We start from the raw sequence: 20,242 nt of genomic DNA, 5'->3' as shown, positions 1-20,242 counted from the left end.
CCCACAGTTCTTCTCTGCTGCTAATCAAGTCACTAAACCAACCAGACTTGTCATTATGCTTGATTTTATATGGGTTTAATGCACAGAAATGCTTAACCTTCCCAGATGCAATTGAAGCCTCCGGGTGCTGAGCTTTGAGCGAAAGCTGAAATACAACATGAAATACTCTGCAACATCAATTTCTACAGAGAGACTCATCTAAAAGAAGTGTATAAATTCTTATTCCAATGCCTCTATGTAATAGAAAAATTCAAATAATCTCATGCATATTTTGTGCAAATATAGGGATTGGTTTTTCCTGCAGTTAGATGATGCGGTGATAAACCCTACAGAATTTCACTTTCAGTGCAGTTTGACTGATTTGAAGTAATGGGATATGGAGATATATGGAGAAATGAAGGTATTAAAAAGAAAAAAAATTAAAAAAGGATTGATTAGTTATTCTCTGCCCTGGGTGGTTCAGGGAACAAGTAGGAAAAAGAGTATGCAATTAAAACTTGATCAGCATTCAGGCTTGAAAAAGAGTTAAGCTTGCACTGTTAACCTCAATTATAACACTTCTTAGTTTCTTACCTTACAAACTCAGTAACATTTTCAGGTGTTGTTAGTTTGTGTTGATTACAATATGTGCAACACTTTTGTGTACCTTGTGGAATTTGCCACATCTGGTCTGCCATTGTCGGGTTTTTCTCCTTTGAAAATAGAACTTCTTTTAAAAAAATCTGTTATGTTGCTTCCTTAGTTTCTCTTTACCCTTCCTTAGACGGAAAAACAGCCCATGCTTAGCTTAATTCAGCATGGCCCCTAAATTCCAGGGCACATATCTGAACATCAGATAAAAGAACAGTAACTTGGCACTTTTCCACTGCATCTTGAAAAAAAGCCCAAAACAAAATGCTGAAAGCTTAAGCATTTGCAAACCTTTCTGTCCAGCTTTGAAATGAGATTTCCACTTCTTTGGTCAGAAGACAGGAATATAAAGCAGCTAAAGTCACTGAAACAATAGTTAACCATGTGGTTTCCATGAAACACAATGGAAAATGTGAATTTCAGATGATATATTAAGAGCAGTAGTATTCTTCCCCTGATCAGGATCTGCTGGACTAGGCTGCTCAGAGCCTCATCCAGCCTGGCCCTAAACACTGCCAAGGCTGGGGCATCATCTGGAGTAGGTAAGAATGATTTGCAAAAATTTGAACTGTTACAGGATGAGTTTCAAGCTACAGCTCTGCAAAAGTGTTTTTGAATGTTCCTCATGCCTTTGCAGAAAACAGCTGCTTCAGGCTTTTTAAGTTTGACCTGACCCAGCATTATGTCCCTCATGGGAAGCCCCTCAGACAGTGGCACTCTGCATAAGCACAAAAGTTTATTTGCATGCACCTCTTTTCAGGAGTGCAGGCTTAATTTAAGGACCACAAAGATGAAAATGAAGCACCATTTTTTGAATTTTAACATTTAATTATACACAAAGGAGACGCTTGGATGCAGAGCAATAGGTACATAACACCATAAATAAAACTTCCACATATTTTTTGCCACAAGTCACAAGCATGAGTTGAGGTTAGATCCTCTTGCTGGATTTTAGAGAAAGGCTGGACAGTGTTTTGGTAACTGATGAAATCTCTTAAGGAAACGAGAATTTGGTATCTGCAATAAAATCTCTCATTTCACAGCTTCCGTCCAGGGGATCAGGAAGGAATATCCCATATCTTCAGAACACCTTGTACGTTTGGTTTCCTCCATTATAGATTTTTTTCAACTTCTTCAGCTCTGCCAAATGCAGGAGCTTGGAAGTGTCTGTGGGAGCTGCAGACATCAACTGCAGAGCCCTTTCTGGATGCTTTCCTCGTGTCCTGCAGCACACAGGGAAACCAGAGAGCTGCTGGTGCAGCCAGGCTTGCTGTGCCTTTCCCGTGGCTGCTCCATGACACAGCTGCCCATTTGGCAGCTTGACCAGCACTCAAATTTTAACAGGTTGTGAACTAAACCCAGGGGCAATAGGCTTGCTCTATCATGACAATGCTTTCTAGATTTTTATTTTCTAACGTATAGCTTTATAAATATTAGATTACTGAATGCTTGCTTTCCCAAGCTCCCTACAGATGCTTTTATTTTCTTTATTTTTTTTGTTGCTAACTGAGACTGTCTTGTAAACATATGAAACTGCTCTAATTATGGAATTCATTCCAATTTAATGTCTGGTTTATCATGGACCTATTTATGGATAGGCCAAAAGCTGTTCTGGCAAATTAGCAGGAAATGGGAAAAAGAAATATCAGTATGAGCTTCATAACTGTTGGCACTAACTGTGCCTTACTTATGCTCTACTTTAATGATGTTGTTTTATTTTTCTCAGCAAAAAAGCTGGTATAAGAAGCTTCTAAATTCGTAGAACTATTAAGTTCATGATGAAAATAACATTAAGCTAATGTTCCCTGCTTATTTCTGCAATAGAGTATTGGTGTTATTGCATCATTAAAATGTTTTACTAAGTTTATCAAAGAAATAATGGTAAAACATCTTTAGTGCCTGTGGAATCTTCTTCGCTATCTTATAAAAAACCCAAATTACAGCATCATCCCAGCCTGGAAAGCCCACAGCTCCCTTCTACATCGTACATGCATTTTAAAGCAGTAATTCAAGCTACCTGTGTCTTTTAAATAATGGGTGAATAATTTTTCTTCCATGAGACATTTAGAATGCAGTTCTTATCTCTCATTTACTACTGTGTTGGGTACAAGCAATTAAGATTGGCAAACCTACCAGGGGCTAGATAATTTAGCATTGTCTTGCAGCTGTGGCCAGAACTTGGTCACACACTTTCTGTTGGCTCCCATCAAGATGAAAAATCTTATCCATTTTCTGTTGCATTAATATTAATGCTCACTCTTGTTTAGGAGTGGCTGTGTTTTGCTGAATTTTCTGTTGTACCCACAATGCAGACTAATTGTGCTCAGCTGCTCCCTCCCAGGCTGCATGCAGGGGTTTGCATTCCGTGCAGGGCAGGCAGCAGAGATGTGGGGGGACCTGTGCCATGCTGTCAGGCTGCAGTCGTGGCAGGAACCCGGGTCTGGACCCTGCAGAGCTCTCCCAGGATCTGCCCTCTGGATAAGGCCTGCACGGACATTCTGAACAGATCTGAAAGTGAAAAAAAAAAAAAAAATAGAAAAAATAAAATATCACTAGCTCAAGACTCGAAACTTCATAATAGTAAATAAATAAAGTGACCAGTTTTCAAAGCACACGTGGTTAGCTCTCTGCTTTAGGTATTTTGTCCTATACATTCAGAGGTGGGAAACTGCCTTTATGCAGTGTTTAAATGGCTTCCTTTGCTTTTCAGGTGGAAGCTGGCTGCAATGTACACTGTCTTTAGGGAAGGAAGAGTCATTCCCTGATGGCTGGCCAAGAAAAAGGGAAGACAGCAGCTGCAGAGGCAGCTGGAATTGCCACCCTCACAGATGGAGTGAAAGTGCTGGGCTCTGGCTCAAACAGGAGGGAATGAATGAAGCCAGAAGGAAGGTAAAAATAGGGAAATAGCAAACCAGATAATGTGTCTTAATAAGATCTGAAGGTTTTCTGCATTTTCCTGTGTAACTCAGCCTGGAAGAATTCCAGGCTGTTGAAAAAGGCTGTATGAACCATTGCTGGATAATACTCTTTTCCTGACCCAGAGATGGGGCAACTGAGAAGTGTTTTAAACTTTTATTCCATTTTCAGTCTCATGAGAGGGGTGAGACAATACAGATGTTATAATTTATGCCATCACAATCAGAAGCCAACTATCTCCTAATTATAATACTCAACTTCTCTCTTCTTTCTTCTATAATCTTGACAAGCATTTCTTGTCCTATCAGCTTTTTGCCACACTATGTTGTAGATCCCTTAAAGCCCATCATCTAAAACTACCCCTCGTGGGTCCTACTACAATGTATCTTTCATAGTTTTATTTCTCTAAAGTATCTAGTCTTATTTGCAAGGGCATCCTTTGAAACTTTTTTCTAGCTCCATTTCTCTCTCAACAATGTCTGTCCTGTTCCATGGCATTTCTAATTCAGCATTTCTTATCTCAAAGTTTGCATACAGATATGGGCCTTCTGTCAGGCCCCGAGAACTCTCTACAAATCCATTTCCTACACACCACGCACTCTGTAGAAAGTGTAGTTTCTCTGTAACAGAGACAGAAAAATCTTTAATTATCCAAACTGGGAGAGGTTGTGGATGCCTTATCCTGGGAAGTGGTAAACCTTGCTAGGCACTAGGCTGAGTTCTAACAGCACAACCTCTGTGCTAGATTAGAGAGAGATCAGTGGCTGTTCTCAGTAAAACAGGAAAATATAAAATTATCTGGTCCCAAGCACATTCTTCTAGCATTCAGTAACTTAAGGCCCCCTGGTCCTACATAAATTGCTCATTTTCCTTGAATCCAAGATCTGAAAAGATCTAAGCACTACAACAGAATGGAAATTGGAACATCTTTACTTTTCTTATTTTTGTTCTAGAGAAAACTGAAATAGAATGTAATTTAAGCAATTGGTTTTAAGCAGAAATTTGAACTAATAATTTGGGGTAGCTCATTAAGTAGAAGTGGCTATTTGTATAAACTCAGATCTTTTCAACAGAAGGAAATAACCCATTATATAAACATCAAAATGACGACAGTCTTTTCCTTTCTAGACTTTCTTCATACTTTCTTAAAAATGCTGTGAGAAAGCAAATTTCATGCCAAAGAATTTAGGCCTAGTGGTAGTAGGTACAAATGCTTATGTGCTTATGAGAAAGCTGATGAGGGAAAAGGAAAAAAGAGAAATATCAATATACATGCACACACCAAGAGAATGTGTTTTTGGGGACAGAAAATATTAGACAACAGAAATACAATTCTGCATCTGAGCATAGCTGGGGTTTAAACACTTATTCAGGGTTTGAATACAGTTATTTTCTTTCTTAATTAACTTAGTTCTCCTCAAAAAAAGTTTCAAACCAAAATCTATACATGGACTCACAGAATGAAATGCATATTGAAGTAAGCCATGAAAATAATATCCTCTTTGTATAAATGATCGATATGAAAAATTGTGTTTGATCGTAACGTTTTTAAATATAAAAAATAATCCATATTTTAAAACTAAAAGTGCTAAGTGTTTTGTCTGTCAAAAGAATCTAAAAATAATTACAAAATGGCCATTTTTGGGAACAAGTATACATGGGAGCCAAGTGGTCTCTCAAATGCTTGTGAATGAATTTCACTGAAGGTGAAAATCCATTTCAGAGATCCAGAACCTCACAACTGAGAGTGTTTCATCTCTATATAAGACTGGACAGATAATCTGCATCTTCCAAATACCATCTGCAACAAAACTGTTAACAGATGCCAAGCACTAAATCTTTAGAGCTGGGTGACCCTTGTTAGGAAAAATGTTACACAGACCTGGACTTGTGAAAAAATACACCCTGTGAAGGGACACTGTCTTAACTTCAAGGATTAATTAGTCACCAGCTGATCCTTCCTAACTACTCTCATCAACCTCCAGTTTAATTTATTCCTAGAACTCCTGTTTATCTGTAGGGTTGATAATGGATATTAGCATTCTAAGTTCCCACAAGAGAGCATTTCTCTTATGGGTTTAGTTCAGTTAGACTCAAATAATTACAGTTAGACTGTACAATCCTCCGTCTTTTAAGAAGTCCTAACTTTTGGCCATAACTCTGCATAAAATGGGTTGTGGATGAATGTCAGAGCTCACAAGAATATCCTCTTCCTATTGAGGGAAGCAGAGGTTGACAGATATGTTTGAGCCCTTGCTCCCATATGAAAAATCACATGTTCCAGTGCTTCACTATGTGGAGCTCATTCTCAGATCAGGTCTCCCAGATAGGAAACCTGTCAGGTTTACAGCTTGAGACAGGCAGAAAAGTCAGGCAGCCTGAAGTGAGGCAGCCAAAACCTCCCTTACATCCCCAGAGGTACAAACAGGCTTCAAAATCAGTCTTGAAGAAATAGGTGAACAGGAATTCCAAAGTGTTCCATGTGTTTGAAGGAGAAACAAAGCTTCTGTGGTTGTCTTTTCCAGACTTGCTCTAATACCAGATTAGAAGCTAATTTTAGACTGTGTTTACTTTAAGTGAAAAACAGTCCCTGGTAAATGAGAAAACAGGGATTTCATTCCCCTGGAATACTAAACCACCAAGCATGACAAAATGCAGCTACAGAGTGACAGTTAGACAGACAGCAGAATCCATGGTATTTACAATTTTGTCAAATGAGTCCCCTTCTGCAAATGTTTTGGCCTTGGCATATTTACATTCCTGGTGCCTGGTGCATTGATATGCCTCATGTAGCACAGCTTCTGCACCCCATCACTGCTGCTCTTCCTGCTTTCCAGTCTGCAGGTTTCCAGCGCTCCTTTGTTTCCTTTCTGAACGCAATACATACTCATTTTACAGTAAATGCCAGTTTACATTAGCTCAGCTGTCCTCATGACATAATTTGAGTTGAAGTTATGCAAATTACTTCTTTCCAGATACCTCTGATTAGCTGTAAAAAACACTCCCTAATTAGTCCAGGGATAATCAGGGAGAAATCACAGTTGATTACATATATTGAATTTGCTTCTCCAGTCTGAGCTGCCTTATTTCCTGCCACAGGACCTGGGAGAATTCCATGGAGTTTGCACCTTCCCTTCCCTTGAAAAATGCTTCAACTACTCCCTCACAGTTCCATCAAATCAAACATTTCTTTTCACAGTGGCTCTAACCAGACAGGAGAGATCCCTGCTGATCTGACGGCCAAAGAGAAACCGGCCAGCCAGGTGCAGTGCAAATCCTGCCCAAAGCTGGAGACACAGGCTGGCAAATCCTACTGGAAATACACAGGTGTCAGAAAGTTTTACAACTGGCAGCAAAGAGAGAGGGCAGAAAAGCAGAACTTCTGATAAAAATGACATTGTCAGCTGATATTAAAGTGACAGAGGTCAGTAATTTATACTGAATTTCCAGTGGAGATTTGCTGGCTTGCCTCACGCTGAACTCTTGTCCCTTCGTGACAGCTCAGTAATTTATCCTAATCCATTTTTCAAATAAACAGGGACAAGTGAACTTCAGAAGGCTCAACATTCAGATTCAATTTGAGTAAACAGATAAACGTTCAAAGGTTTATTCAGAGTTTGCTTTCAATTACCCAATACATCTCAAATCTTTGAGTTGTGAGGGCTGGTAACCTTTTCTGCATGATCCCTAAACTCTTCCCCATATAAAGTGCCTTGACAAGGTGAAGAGTAGGTCATGTGCCTCTTAACAAAACCTCTCTTTTTCAGAAACAGCACCACAGGCTGATATTCTCTGTAAGGAAAGGAGGGGCAATCATTGAGCTTCAGGTCTTTTATTGAATAACAACTCCAGACACAAATACAGATGAAAAAGACACCAGATTTTGGGTTTAACTCATGTAAGTTCTTGATAATGTTAGGAATTCAGGCTTGAATCTGAAGTTTCTAAAGCATATCTGTCCACAAGGGATGTGATTTGAACTTTGGATTTGTATCTCTTTCAGACAGAGCCTAAAACTTCCCCTAAAGTGAAGTACTTTTTCAAAATTCAAGAAAATTGTAACAGCGCAAGGGTGCAAATGGAGATATTTCAACCTAAAGTTGAAATGGACTATAGATTTGATGAACTAGAGAGATCAAAAAGGAATTTTCAGCATGAAGCATGAGCAAGAAGAGCAGGATTTTGCCCCTTAATGAACCTTGCAATGCATGAAAGGAGATCTCTGCAAGACAAAAAGAAAGAAACACAGAACTTTCAGTTAGCTCATACTCCCTGAGATCCATGGAATAAAGATATAGGACCAAGTTCTTCCCTGATTTATGACAATGTAAGTCTGAAGCAGTGATTCAAATCTGAATCTTACATAAACCTGATACCAAGATGTTATAATACTACCAAAAAGAGTTGTGATAACTATTTCTTCTTGAGAAAAAAAAGGTGAAGTTTCTTTGGAATACTAGTAGGAATTCTGTTCTTTCAATGAGAAATTGCTTTGTCTCCTTGTTGCTGAGTGATGTTCTGGAGAAACTAAGGCCTGCCCTGAAGATTTCTGTGTTATAAAAGGCAATACAAAGTGTTTAGAATTGCACTATACCCTTCCACACACTGCCTCTGGGTTCTCAGGGTCACTGCTCTGCAGAGAGAAGCAATGGCAAGGACAGAATATGACCATGAAATGGAGTCCATAACAGTATGGAACATAATCATTCTGGGATTCCTTTGTACACTTTTTATTACAACCATGAAACCATGGTAGCATAAATTGAGGTATTCTGTAGATGCTGTAATTTCACATGGAAATAAAGAAAAATCTGAACAGGAAGAAGAATTATCCAAGCAGGTATTTTGTTATTATTTGAGCTAGAATTTAAAGATATATATTAACATTTCAAAATTTTTCACATTTTTTACACTTTTTTTTCCACCTAACCTTTTGTCAACAGCCCTTTTACAGTTTTTAAGACAAAACCATCCCATCAGAACAACCACCACAGCCACACTTTTACCTCTGCTGATTTTCACAGAAGCAGCTGGAACACAGTCACGGAAGGGGGTGCAGGTCACAAATCATTCCAGACCTGCAGATGCCCTTCTTTTCCATGGCTACATTTCCCGTCAGAACCAGAAGTAAACTTTTATGGTAAATTTCCTCACCTGGCAGGGCACGTGGAGTCATTGACAGTGATGATAAGTGACAGACAGCTTCTGTGTCTTTACTACAATCTAATTGTATGTAATAGCAAACAACACCAAAATTATTGCGTGCTCACACTGTGATTCAGCCAACACTGCAACACTTGCTTTGTGTCCTTTCCTGCCAGAGCCTTCACAATTATTTCTGGTCCATTTCTCTGCTGTGCAGCTCTCCTGTGCTCCTGCCAGAGCTGCTCTTTCTCATCTGCAGAGCCAAGGCTGAGCTCCCAGACCCTTTTCACCACTCTGCCTTCCTCCCTCTCCTCCCACGGATGCTGCAGCACATGCATGATCAGTGGAGAGGCTGTGCCAAGGGAAGGGGAAAGGACAGGGGACTTACCCCATACCCATGGGATAAAAGGTGGAAAATATTTCCAAACCCCTTTGGTGTTTCAGAATCTTTCACAAGTTGAAGCCTTTCAGGGACACAGCCCAGTCACACAAGGGAGATAATTGTGGAAGGAAGGTTAGGTGGGTACAAAAACTACAACAACGACAAAAATCTTATTTCCAGACCTCACTTACTCTTTTCTAAATTCTCCACATGTGGAGGTGCAATGCAGATTTGCGTTTGGTATTAGAAATTATTCAAACAGAGCTGTCTCTCAGTGTGAGGTGGAACATTGTGAAGGCTCTGTGAAGTTGTCTCATGTCAGTCCCAGTCACTTGTAGGTGCAGCATGCACAGTCATCCTCCATGGCAATGTTCACCTTTGAAAGAAAGAATCTGTAATTTCTCTATAAAGTCCTAGTGATGCTTATACATCTATACCCTGATAACAAAATAACCTCTAACAAGGGATTTTTTACTGTTTTGTTTGCTTTATATGAAAGAGTAGAGGGAAGTTTGCTTTTGAATGAATTCATCTCCACGATGCATTTATTGTTAATACAGGATTTCACAAAGGACCCATTTGCAGGCAGATCAAATAGACAAGTTATGTGGCCTCAGATTTGAACTACACAAAGGAAATCCCACTCTGCCTTTTAAAAGCCACATTTGACCCTATCACAAAGTAATTCATTCTAATGACATGGACATTTTCACAGCATAGCAATCTTCTTTTATAAAAAACATCCAAGATGCTTTTCCATCCTACCTTATGGAATAAATGGTGAAGCAAAGCTAAAACACTTGATATTAAGGCAAGAAATATCAATCTATGACAATGTTTTTCAATGTGATGACTTTATTGCCATTACACTAAAGGTTTGTGACATAGTCATTATTTATGACAAATTTTTAGGGGAAAGAGAAGCATTTGATCATTGCAGTCTTGATTATATGGAAACTGAACTGCTGCTGAAATATAAAACTGCATGTTAATACTCATTGATGTCAACAGGAAAACTGAAATAGATTTTGGTAATGCAGAATCAGGATTTCAGTGTTGAAGTGTTCGTTTTTTTCTCCTGATAGATTGTTAAAGGTACTGCTTTGCACAATATTTGACTGGTTATTGAGTTACCAGGATAGAGATAGGTGCATAAACAATGAGAAAATCCTCACAAGCACAAGTAGCCACCTTCCTCAGCCTGATCCTGCAACACCCATCCATTCAAATGCAAATATTTTCATTTGTTCTTTTATAATTTATGCTTTTATTCTCTTTCAATGGTAATATAAACAATACTAAATGATAGCAGCATTACTGGGACCACTTACACTAATAGTCTTGGCATTGGCACACTTTACCCCTAAATAAAATGAATTGACCAGAATGGCTTATTATTACAAAGTGTGCATATTTTAATGATCACACCTAATTATTTTTTCTTTAGGTCTGAATTGTTCCTGTTGTGTTATCAGCAATATTCATATCCACAGCTAGTTATGTTTTAAGTGAGTTCCTAAATAGAATTACACCAGTATTCTCATGATTTCATATCAGAGAATAGTCACATAAAATCCAAACTTCTTCCTCTTAAATAAAGCTTATAACTATGTAAAGTGTGTATTTGAGACATTAATAATCTGCATTTTTTGTTTATTCTTGACTGATGAGTAGGTTGGTTGTAATAAGATGCAGTTAAATCTTTGCATGAGACAATGCAGGATTTGATCAAAAGAAAGAGTAGAGAAAACACTGCTGTCACAAATACTTTGCATGATTTCACTGGAAGAAAGGACAAACTTGGTTTCTTAATTGTGAATTCATCTTTATATAAACATTATTTGTCTGGAGTTCTCCTCAATAATTCCAGTACAGAAATAAGCAAGGGACAGGCCTAGGTGCTGTTGAACTTTGATGATGCCTTCTGATGCTCACAAAAATTGGGATTTTTTTTCTCTGTACCTCACAGTATCTGCTTATAATGTTGGATTTGTTTTGAGCAGCTGACACAAGTTCAGCTTAACCTTACACTCAGATGGAAGGACTAACTTGCCCATGAGACTGAGTTAAATCCATGAGAAACACTGAAATAAAACATGTTCTGTAGAGGCCAACAGGCCTGGTCCATCAAGGCAGGTCAGCCCAAAGTCACTGGACTCATCAGGTGCCTGACTCCATCAAATGCTGAAAGAATATTGAATTATGTGATGTCCTAAGCTATTAGCTAAGCTGCTGAAGGACTAGGAACTCTGGAATTAGAGGTGGCAAATTCAAGAAGGAGGAAATAAAATTCCTCTGCTTGTCTGTAGGAAGAGGAATAGTTTCAGATTGGTGAAAGAGACAAGACGAAAGACATTTAAATAAGACTTTTTCTCTCCAGCATGTCGAAATACACATTAGGGAGCTGCAAAACCAGAGCAATTTCTTTAACAAGATTCATTTTTGAATGAGTTCTGTCAGGGAAATTAAAATAACCTGTGCAGAAATCACAAATTGCTTGAGATTTGGAAAAAAGATTATTTGCTCTCAATCTTTATTTTCTACTTGATGAAATGAGAAACAAATAATTTGAGAGACACTGAAATATTTAATAACAGTAAGATGTTATTAAACATAATTCTGAAGAAATCCTTAAAGCATTCTGGATAAATCTTGTAGTTGACAAAGCTGATCCAAAGATGCTTATTTAGATCATTTGGTAAATTGACTCCAAATAAACAAGCACTTGATACAGCTAAAAGTAGTAATGTTATTGCAGCTGCTGTGGCTTTGTTGTATAAAATGGAGGCAAGGTTTGTAAGAAGACGCACTGTTTTTATATTGGATCAATGGATTTAACTGGAAAAGCACTCCAACCACAAATATCATGCACAAAGCCTTCTTTAGCTGAAGGACAGCTCTTAGGAAGAGAATGTTAAAAAAGAGCAAGCTGGAAATGAGACAGAAAAGCTGCCACAGAGCAGACAATATCCCCCAATAATTAGATATGTCACCAGGGACATGAGAGATGCATCCCTTCCTGGTCTGAAATATATGAGTGCCTTAGTGCCTGGGCTTTTCAATATTCAGGCCCATATCTGTCTGATTTTGATCAGTTTCCAGACAGAAATGAAGAGAGCTCACGTGCCCAAGGCTTCTCTTTCTTTTTTTTCCCCTTTTCTGAGTATACATGCTGATCTCAAAAGAGATATTTCTCCTTACAAAACTTGCCTGAAGTTAAGCTAAAAGTGCATTATTGACACAGAGCAGAGCTGAAGGACGTGGGACTTTATCCTGAAAAGCAGCAATTCTGGAAAGGTGCAGGGAGTTGAGGGGTTTTTGTAGCTCAAAGCTGTGACAAGCAGGACTCTGGCACTCCTTGAATGAGGAACAGGAATGTTATCAGGAAGGAGGAAAGGGGTACAGTCTCCACAGACAGGGCTGAAGAGGCTCCACTGCTGAGCTGTGTGCAGTTCTGACGTGCTTCAAAGAGAACACTGCAGATTTAGCAGCCTCAGAAATGACTCAAAAAGATTATTGCAGAAATATATCTTGGAATGAAACTGTTTCCTATGGAGGAGGAGGATATGCAATTTTGAAGCAATCTATATGTAGGCTTGACAAAAGAAAACCAGCATTTACCTTAAAAAAATAAACAAAGCACAGTAAGAGTCACTGACTGGCAGTTAAGGCTGGAGAAATTCAGGCTGAAATAAAGGTATAACCTTGAATAGCAGAGCATTAACCATTGGAATCATTGACAAAGACCAAAGAAAAAAAAACATTCTATTGGTTTTATTAATTGTGTGTTTATAAAAAGATATCCTCTACTTCAGCTGTGAGGTATTGGGCTTGACAAAAGAGCTTTTAGACAAAATTACTTGGACTGCCTTGTGAAGGGATTCTTCAGGCTTCAGAAACTGTTAATCCTGGAACCCTGCAACCACATGCACACAGAAAATAGCATCTCATCATAGCATTTCTTTTGCAGGTTTTAACTCTGAAGGGCACTCAGCAATGAGCAGGAAAAAAACACACCAAAACAAACAAAATAAAACAGCAAAAACAAACAAAAGAGGAAAGTTCACAGAGTGATGAGTCAGGGAGCTGATGAAGTGATGCAGGAGGAAGTGGCCACAGCAATCCCTGGCCTCAGGGACGGTGTCAGTGGGCACAGCACCAGGAATGAGCTCGGCTCACTGCGCCGATCATCAGCAGCGGTCAGGAGCTGGGGTCACTAACAGCATTCTGCAGGCTCTGACAGAGAATGCAGGGTGGCTCTTCCACACCCATGCTCACAATGGGCATTACAGAGTTATTAAATGTGAGACCTGTCAGGCATTGCTGCATCCTCCCTTATCAGGAAGAATTGGTAAGGATTGACACAGGGGATGGGGACTGAACTATGCAGCCATATGCTTTTCTGCTCCTTGTTACAGCTGCGCAGTTCCATTAGCCCTAAACTAACTCCATTAGTTTTGCTGTGAGTATAACAATTGGTATTAGTCAGGATTCAAGAGAATGAATAATCCAAATTACATATTTGAACCTGAGCACCTGTTGACACTCTTTGCTGAATGGGTGTCATACAGATGAAGTTAGGCAGGGAGCAGCCATGGTCAAAAGGACAGACAGAATAACAGCCACAAGTCCCTTTCAGATTTTCTCTTCTTTATATAATTTTAGCTAAATTTTAGGAATTGCTGGAGACCTGATCTTTCATTTTTTTAGCAGATTTGGCTTAAATGTCCTTGCAGTTTCCATGCCAAACTCCCCCTCAATGTTGCAATTTCCGCCTCCTCCTCTGCTTGAAATCCAAGAATTTACACTAGAAAAGAAAATCCCAACCCCATCCTACAGCCCTTCTTTGTTATTTAATCTCAATAGAGCTATTTGCCAAGAACCTTTTTTTCCTTTTCTAGTGTCTCCAGGCCAACCTTGGTCTTCAGCTTGCAGAGCCTGCTTTGATTTTATGACCAGGAGCTGCTCCAAAGGCATCATTCATTCCAGTGCCTGTTGCCCCTCTTAGACTCAGGAACTTCTTTCCAGCTTCTTTCCTTTCCTGTTTTCTGATGGTGACTTATTCAGGGGAAGAGAGTTTCTCACAAATTTCATAAAGATCTTAGAGATCTTAGACCTTTTTCACTGAAAACTTTATTACTTTTGTTCCTTGCATTGTGACATCTGTCTTTCACATGTGACCTGATATTATGTTTGATTGCAAAATCCTTTTGTATTTAGAAGTAGACTGTCCTTACACTTGGTGAACATTGAAAGCAATGCACTGTAATAAAACATTTTTAAGAAAAACCCACCTCACTGAAGGTTATTTTAGCAATAAAATCCCCCACAATTATTTAAGTATAAGGCCTCATATTTGTTCTCAATTTCAATGACTCCGGACTAAGCATAAGGCACAATTGAAAGATTTTAGATATTGGGCTGCCCAAAAATTAAGGGTCTGGCCCCAGCAAGATCATTCAAAGAGTGAGTCAGGCATCTTTGCTCTAAGCACTACTAATGGTTCTGAGCTCTAAAGGCTTCCCAAGGATAATGCACAGGGACCGCTGAGAGTTTCGTGCCTCAAAAGGATAACAGAGTAATAATACACTGAGCAAGTTACTGAAAAACCATAGAAGCAGCAAGAGAGGGTGCTGAGCTCTGCCCCTTTGCTGAAGCTCCAAATCCAAGGTTTATCTCTTCGTGGGTCCATACACCCACCAAGATTTTGAAGGGGATTCATCAGGGAGAAGGGTAAGCTACCAAGATAAATCTGTGACCTGATTCTTTATCTGCCATCAGCAGATCTTCATCTCCCCTGCTTCCTGTCTAAGTTTCTTTTACAGCAAAGAGGAGTGGATTATGACTGGGCACAGAAGCAGCCTTTGAAGTCAGCTCCCTCTCCTCACATTCTCAGCCTTCTTTTACAGGCTGTAGGCAGACTCCTAAATCCTCTACAATTTCAGAAATGCCTGTTTCTTACCATTGCTGTGAAATAATCTTTGGAAACTTTTAAGATATCCTATTATCTTCAAGGAAGCCAGCTTGCTTCATTACAGATTTTTGCATCACCCCAGCAGAGACAAACACATTTTTAAGCGCTGAGATGGCACAGCTGGGAAAGCCAAATTGATGTCTCTGAATTTTCTATCCTTTGATTATATGAGGAATTGTGATTTTATTCTTCAGGTGCTGTTGTGATAATCATGTCAATAATTCTGGTTAGATGGTTCCTTTTCAAACAAGACTGTGCAAAAATGAACCATTGAACTGAATTGTAAACTATATTTATATTACCATTATGCTAATATAAAATACAAACAAATAGTCCAAAAACTAAGACAATTCAACAAAAATTTGCCTCTTCTACTGGTTTTAAACCAGTAAGAACAATCGAACAGAGCATTAATAATTCCTTCCACAGCAGTAATAAATAATGTATCTTCTTCACACCCAAAGTCCATTTTGATACATCTTCCCCATGAAAACAATGCAAGAATAAAAGTCCCACTGGATTCAGCAGCTCTCTTGCCTACCTTCTCTAAAGTGAGAAGGAATTCTCTAAAATTCCTTGTAGAGAAGGACAGGAAAAAAGTGGATAAAAACAACAATGAAGCCACCCTAATGTCAAGGTAGCTCATTTGTAATTTCAGAATGAAGACAGATGTATAGCCCTTTGGATAATTTACACAATTTGGGAGACATTGCAATTTTATTTTTCTTTTTGTGTCTAGCAGTACATAAAAACCAGGCCTTAAAGGCCACCTCTTTGAGTGCTGACAGTTCTACAAGTAGATTTTCTTAACATAAAATAGACCTCACTTCAGAGACCTTGTATGGAGTTATACTTTGGAATGATAATCTTCATATTACTTGATCTCTCAGTACAACAGGGAACATGACTCATACTCATTTATTCTTTATACTGACATTAACAGCTGAGAAAAAGTACATTCATGGCTCATTTGCATAACTGATTTTGGATAAAAACATTATAAACTGTGATCTACCAAAGTAAATTATTTAATATTTGTACTATAACAACAACAGCTGAAGAATTTAGACCCAATCCATGTTTGAAAGATAAAGAGGGCAAAACCCTTCTTAATCATGCTTTTCTTCAGCTTCAGTTTTCCCTACTCCCAATTGTATTCTTTCGTCCTAAGGACTTCCTTTTTTTCTATTTTATTAGTGAGTTCACAGACCTGATATCATATTTTCATATTGTATTATGGTATCTGAATTGAAATTATGAAGTTTGCTATTTATACAAAAGTAGCATTTATACAAAATATTGATGCACATTGTTTATGTGCTTTCCTCACGTTTTAAAGCATCTCAAAAGAGTAATGTTCCTAAACTTCTGCAGTTTCCTAAACTGCAGAAGGCACTGACACTGAAATTCAGTGGGATATGTATCTCCACAAAACATACATGTCTTAAAATTTTTCTTTGCTGTCAATAATAAGGTTGCCATTAATTTTTGCTCTGTATAATCCACAGAAAATCACAGTGCCCAGATTGCCCTTATCTTTGCAGTGAGGTGTGAGCTGTGTACATTGCAGGGATCCTTGGTGTGGGCTCCTTCTCAAAAGCCACCCTGTGCAAAGTTCATCAGATCCATCACAGAAGTCCTGCACAGCCCAAAGCAGAGGAGCTCTGGAGGAGCCCAGGGACCCTGAAGGGAGAATTCAGATGTTTCATCCTTTCAGCCTCCTCAGCAAGACTTGCTCTACCAGCCTTGAGATTCTGCTCATAATTCTTTGCAAACCGACCACCTTTAAATCTTTTTATGCTGACAGACATTCCTAATCAAAGAGGCAAGTTTTGTTCCAGAGACCTTATGCAGAGCCCCACAAAGGAATTGTGGCACTTCAATTTCATTTTAGGCTTCATTCATGTACTTAAATCTGAGGGGATTCACAAAAAAAAAAAAAAAAGCTGCTTTTCTGTTAGAGTTCTTGAGCGTGCACAGGCACCAAAATTTTCAACGCAAACTTAAGTAGGTACTTTTTTAAGTTTTGCTGCTGTGCATGCTGAGATAGGCCACCAAGTTGGCTGAGCTGCATGATTCAGTGCCTAAGGCTGTCAGGAATTCACAGCTTAAGCATCCCTCAACCAAAGTCCCCTGAGTTCTGGTCTGGTAACTTCACAATACACCTAACACATCCTGACAGCATGAAGGTCACACCAAAGCACAGGAGCCACAGTTATTTCTATTCAAAAGAAGAGATTATTTCAGGTTCCTTTCCTTTCCAGAACTGCTCAGTCTTTTAAGAAGCTTACCAAAGAAGGGAGCTGTGCTAGTTCAATCATGGTCACTGATACACAATGCAATTTCTGTCCAGGGATTTTGTATTTTTTGGAATTAAAGAAATGAACAGATTGATCCAGTCCTATCTGGAAAAAAGGATAAATTGAAAAATATTCTCCAGTCCAAGTTGTAATTCTATACAAGGCATTTAACTTCCTGGCATTTCTGTAGGACTCAGGTTACCTGTTAGGAAGTCAGGCTAAGGAACATAATTCTCCCCAGGAGGTATATGCCTACCTACTTATGTAAATTCCTCAATATGTGACTGTGAACAGGTGTTGATTAAACCATACCTTTAATTGTAGGCTCTATTACACTCATAAGGACAATTCCTAACAGGATTTCTGAACATGAACTGTTATGTCCCATGAATGGGAACAAAGATTGTGGTTGATATGAAGCCTCAAGGAGCCTTTGCTTGCAAGGGGGGTGAGATTGCATGATATTTCTTTTGTGAAATATTGGGTCTGCAGCATTCAAGTCCCATAACACAGGGTCCCTCAACTAGATTCAATATCTCCTTCCCAATTAAAGACAAAACATCTATGGAATTAGACTTTGGTGAACTAAATGCAGATCACTGGACTGACCTTACAATGTACAGATATGTGTAATTATTTTCATTGGAAGGACTCTGAAATCCTGATGTGCACAATGACCTGTGAAGTTTATACTTTGCTTCCATCGAATTGCATGGAACCTGCTTTTGCAGTGATATCTTCTAACCATGCACAACTCTGTGTTGAATTTACCATAGCAGTCAGACATCACTGAATATTTATGGTTGGAAAACACAAGATTCAGCTCACTCAGCTGAGCTGAAATTGTTATTATTTGAATATAAACATACAGAATCATACAGCCTCACTCTATTAGATGTCTTCTGCAATCTACTTCTACCTGTTAACAGTTTTAGTGCTCTCTCTGAATTTCATCATTTACCTTATGTATTTTTTATTTATTTGGTGGTGCAGCTAACCCAACAGTAATTTTCATTTTTATCTGAAATTTTTTCTCAGGATATCTTGTACTGACTTTTCACAGCCTTACTCTGTAAAGCAGATGAGAGTCCTGCTTGCTCCTGCACCCTCTCTACCTTTTAATTTAGCTTTCTCCAGGACAGCATTAACAAAGAGCAAGCAGAGCCACAAAGACTAACAGCTATTAAAAGTTTGTATAACTTTCACTGGTACCATAGAGAATAGAAAATAATTTGAAGAAATTCTTTGCCTACTGTCACTATTTTCCCTAGAAAGACAGGATTCTTGTGTAAGATTCTCTTACACGTTGTTTGCACTGAGAACAAAGAGTACCAGATATGATTTGCTTTAGAAACTATTGAATGCTGAGTAAAATCCTCTCCCCCTTCCCAGCCTGCAAGTTGTTCAGATGTAGGTCAGGCAGTACACAACAGCATCATTCAAACCATTCAGCTTTATTGCTCATAACTCAGCTGCTTGTTCATCAGCCAGTCCTTTGTTGTCTGCAAACTTATCTGAGGTCTACAGGAAAAAAAATCATATTTTTTCTGGGATATAATGACAGTACCGCATTCATGCTTTCTGTTTTTTTGAGACTTCACTTTCTAGCTTTTTACACTGCATTTTAGGAGGTTGGTGAGAACTGGGACATCACAGAACTCATATTCTTAAATTTGCATAATAAACCTGCATGTAAGTAATTTTAATCCCCAGGTATGCAGTGAGACCTGACTAAAGGATTTAAGAAGCTGCAGCTTTTAAAATGTCATCCACATACTTATTCCATATATATACAGTCTTTGGATTTGCCCTTTTGCTGCCAATAACCTGATTTTATTTGTCAAATGTTAGTCCAGTGTACATTTTTTTAAATATACCAACCAAATTAAAATGGAAAATATAAGGCTTCACAATAATGAAGTTCAATGACTTCAGCAGTCATTCTTAACACAGTGTCTCTCTTTCTCTAAGTAGTGTGGGAACTGGAGGGACTCCTGAATGTTCCCCATATATTCCAAACATAGACTATTAAATCTCACTTGTATAGAAATCACACGGGGGGAAAAAATTTAAAAATCCACAGAGAGTACAAAGATTTATTTACTATGAAGTAAGGCTTCATCTTCCTAAGTTTTTGGCTTAAGAAAGATATCTTGCTGTCTGGAGAGTGGCAGATCAGTGAAGAAATTGTTGCTATTTTATTGTTTTCTGCCTTCCTCTGGTTAATAATAGTATCTTGATCTTCTGGTATATGGTGTAATGTACAATTATTTTTTATAAGAGCCATAAAACTGTTTCATGTATCACACCTTTATTTTAAAAATGAAAGAAAAAATAAAAAGGGAGAAATAGAAGAAACTAATTGGAAGGGGCAGTTTGCAAAGGGACTGGGAGATGCCCAGAAACTGAATCTCCAAAAGTTGCCCAACTGGTCCCAGGTCTTTATACAAAGGGCTATCCCAGGTGTTGTCTCTGCTCTGTGGTGGGGATAGGTGAAGTTTGGGGGATTATCATTCTTTTTTCATTCTGCCTGAGCTCCTGAAAAAAAAAAAGAATAAACAGATTTTAAGAAATTTAGTTTCTTCCACTACAATTTCAATGAAGACTTCTTTGGTTTAGTGCTGCTTAAATCAGTGATTGAGGATTAGCCCATTTCAAACAGGAGTAGTGCTGGCCCACAAAATGCTGCTGAATTCTCTTGCAGGAAGTCACATGCAGAGACTGAAAAAACAATTTAAATGAATGGCCTTATTTCCTCCAGCAGTTCTACACAGTGAAGGCCTCTTGAAAAAAACAAAAAAAAACAAAAAAAAACCACTATAAAATCAGCTGTCAAGCTGCTGGTGTTTATCATGGGTGACCACAATAATGAGTGGTTTGGAAACAGGACAGAGA

This window comes from Melospiza melodia, chromosome 2 (genome assembly GCF_035770615.1).
Source record: "Melospiza melodia melodia isolate bMelMel2 chromosome 2, bMelMel2.pri, whole genome shotgun sequence".
Lineage (NCBI taxonomy): Eukaryota > Metazoa > Chordata > Aves > Passeriformes > Passerellidae > Melospiza > Melospiza melodia.
Note: the sequence above shows the minus strand (reverse complement) of the source record.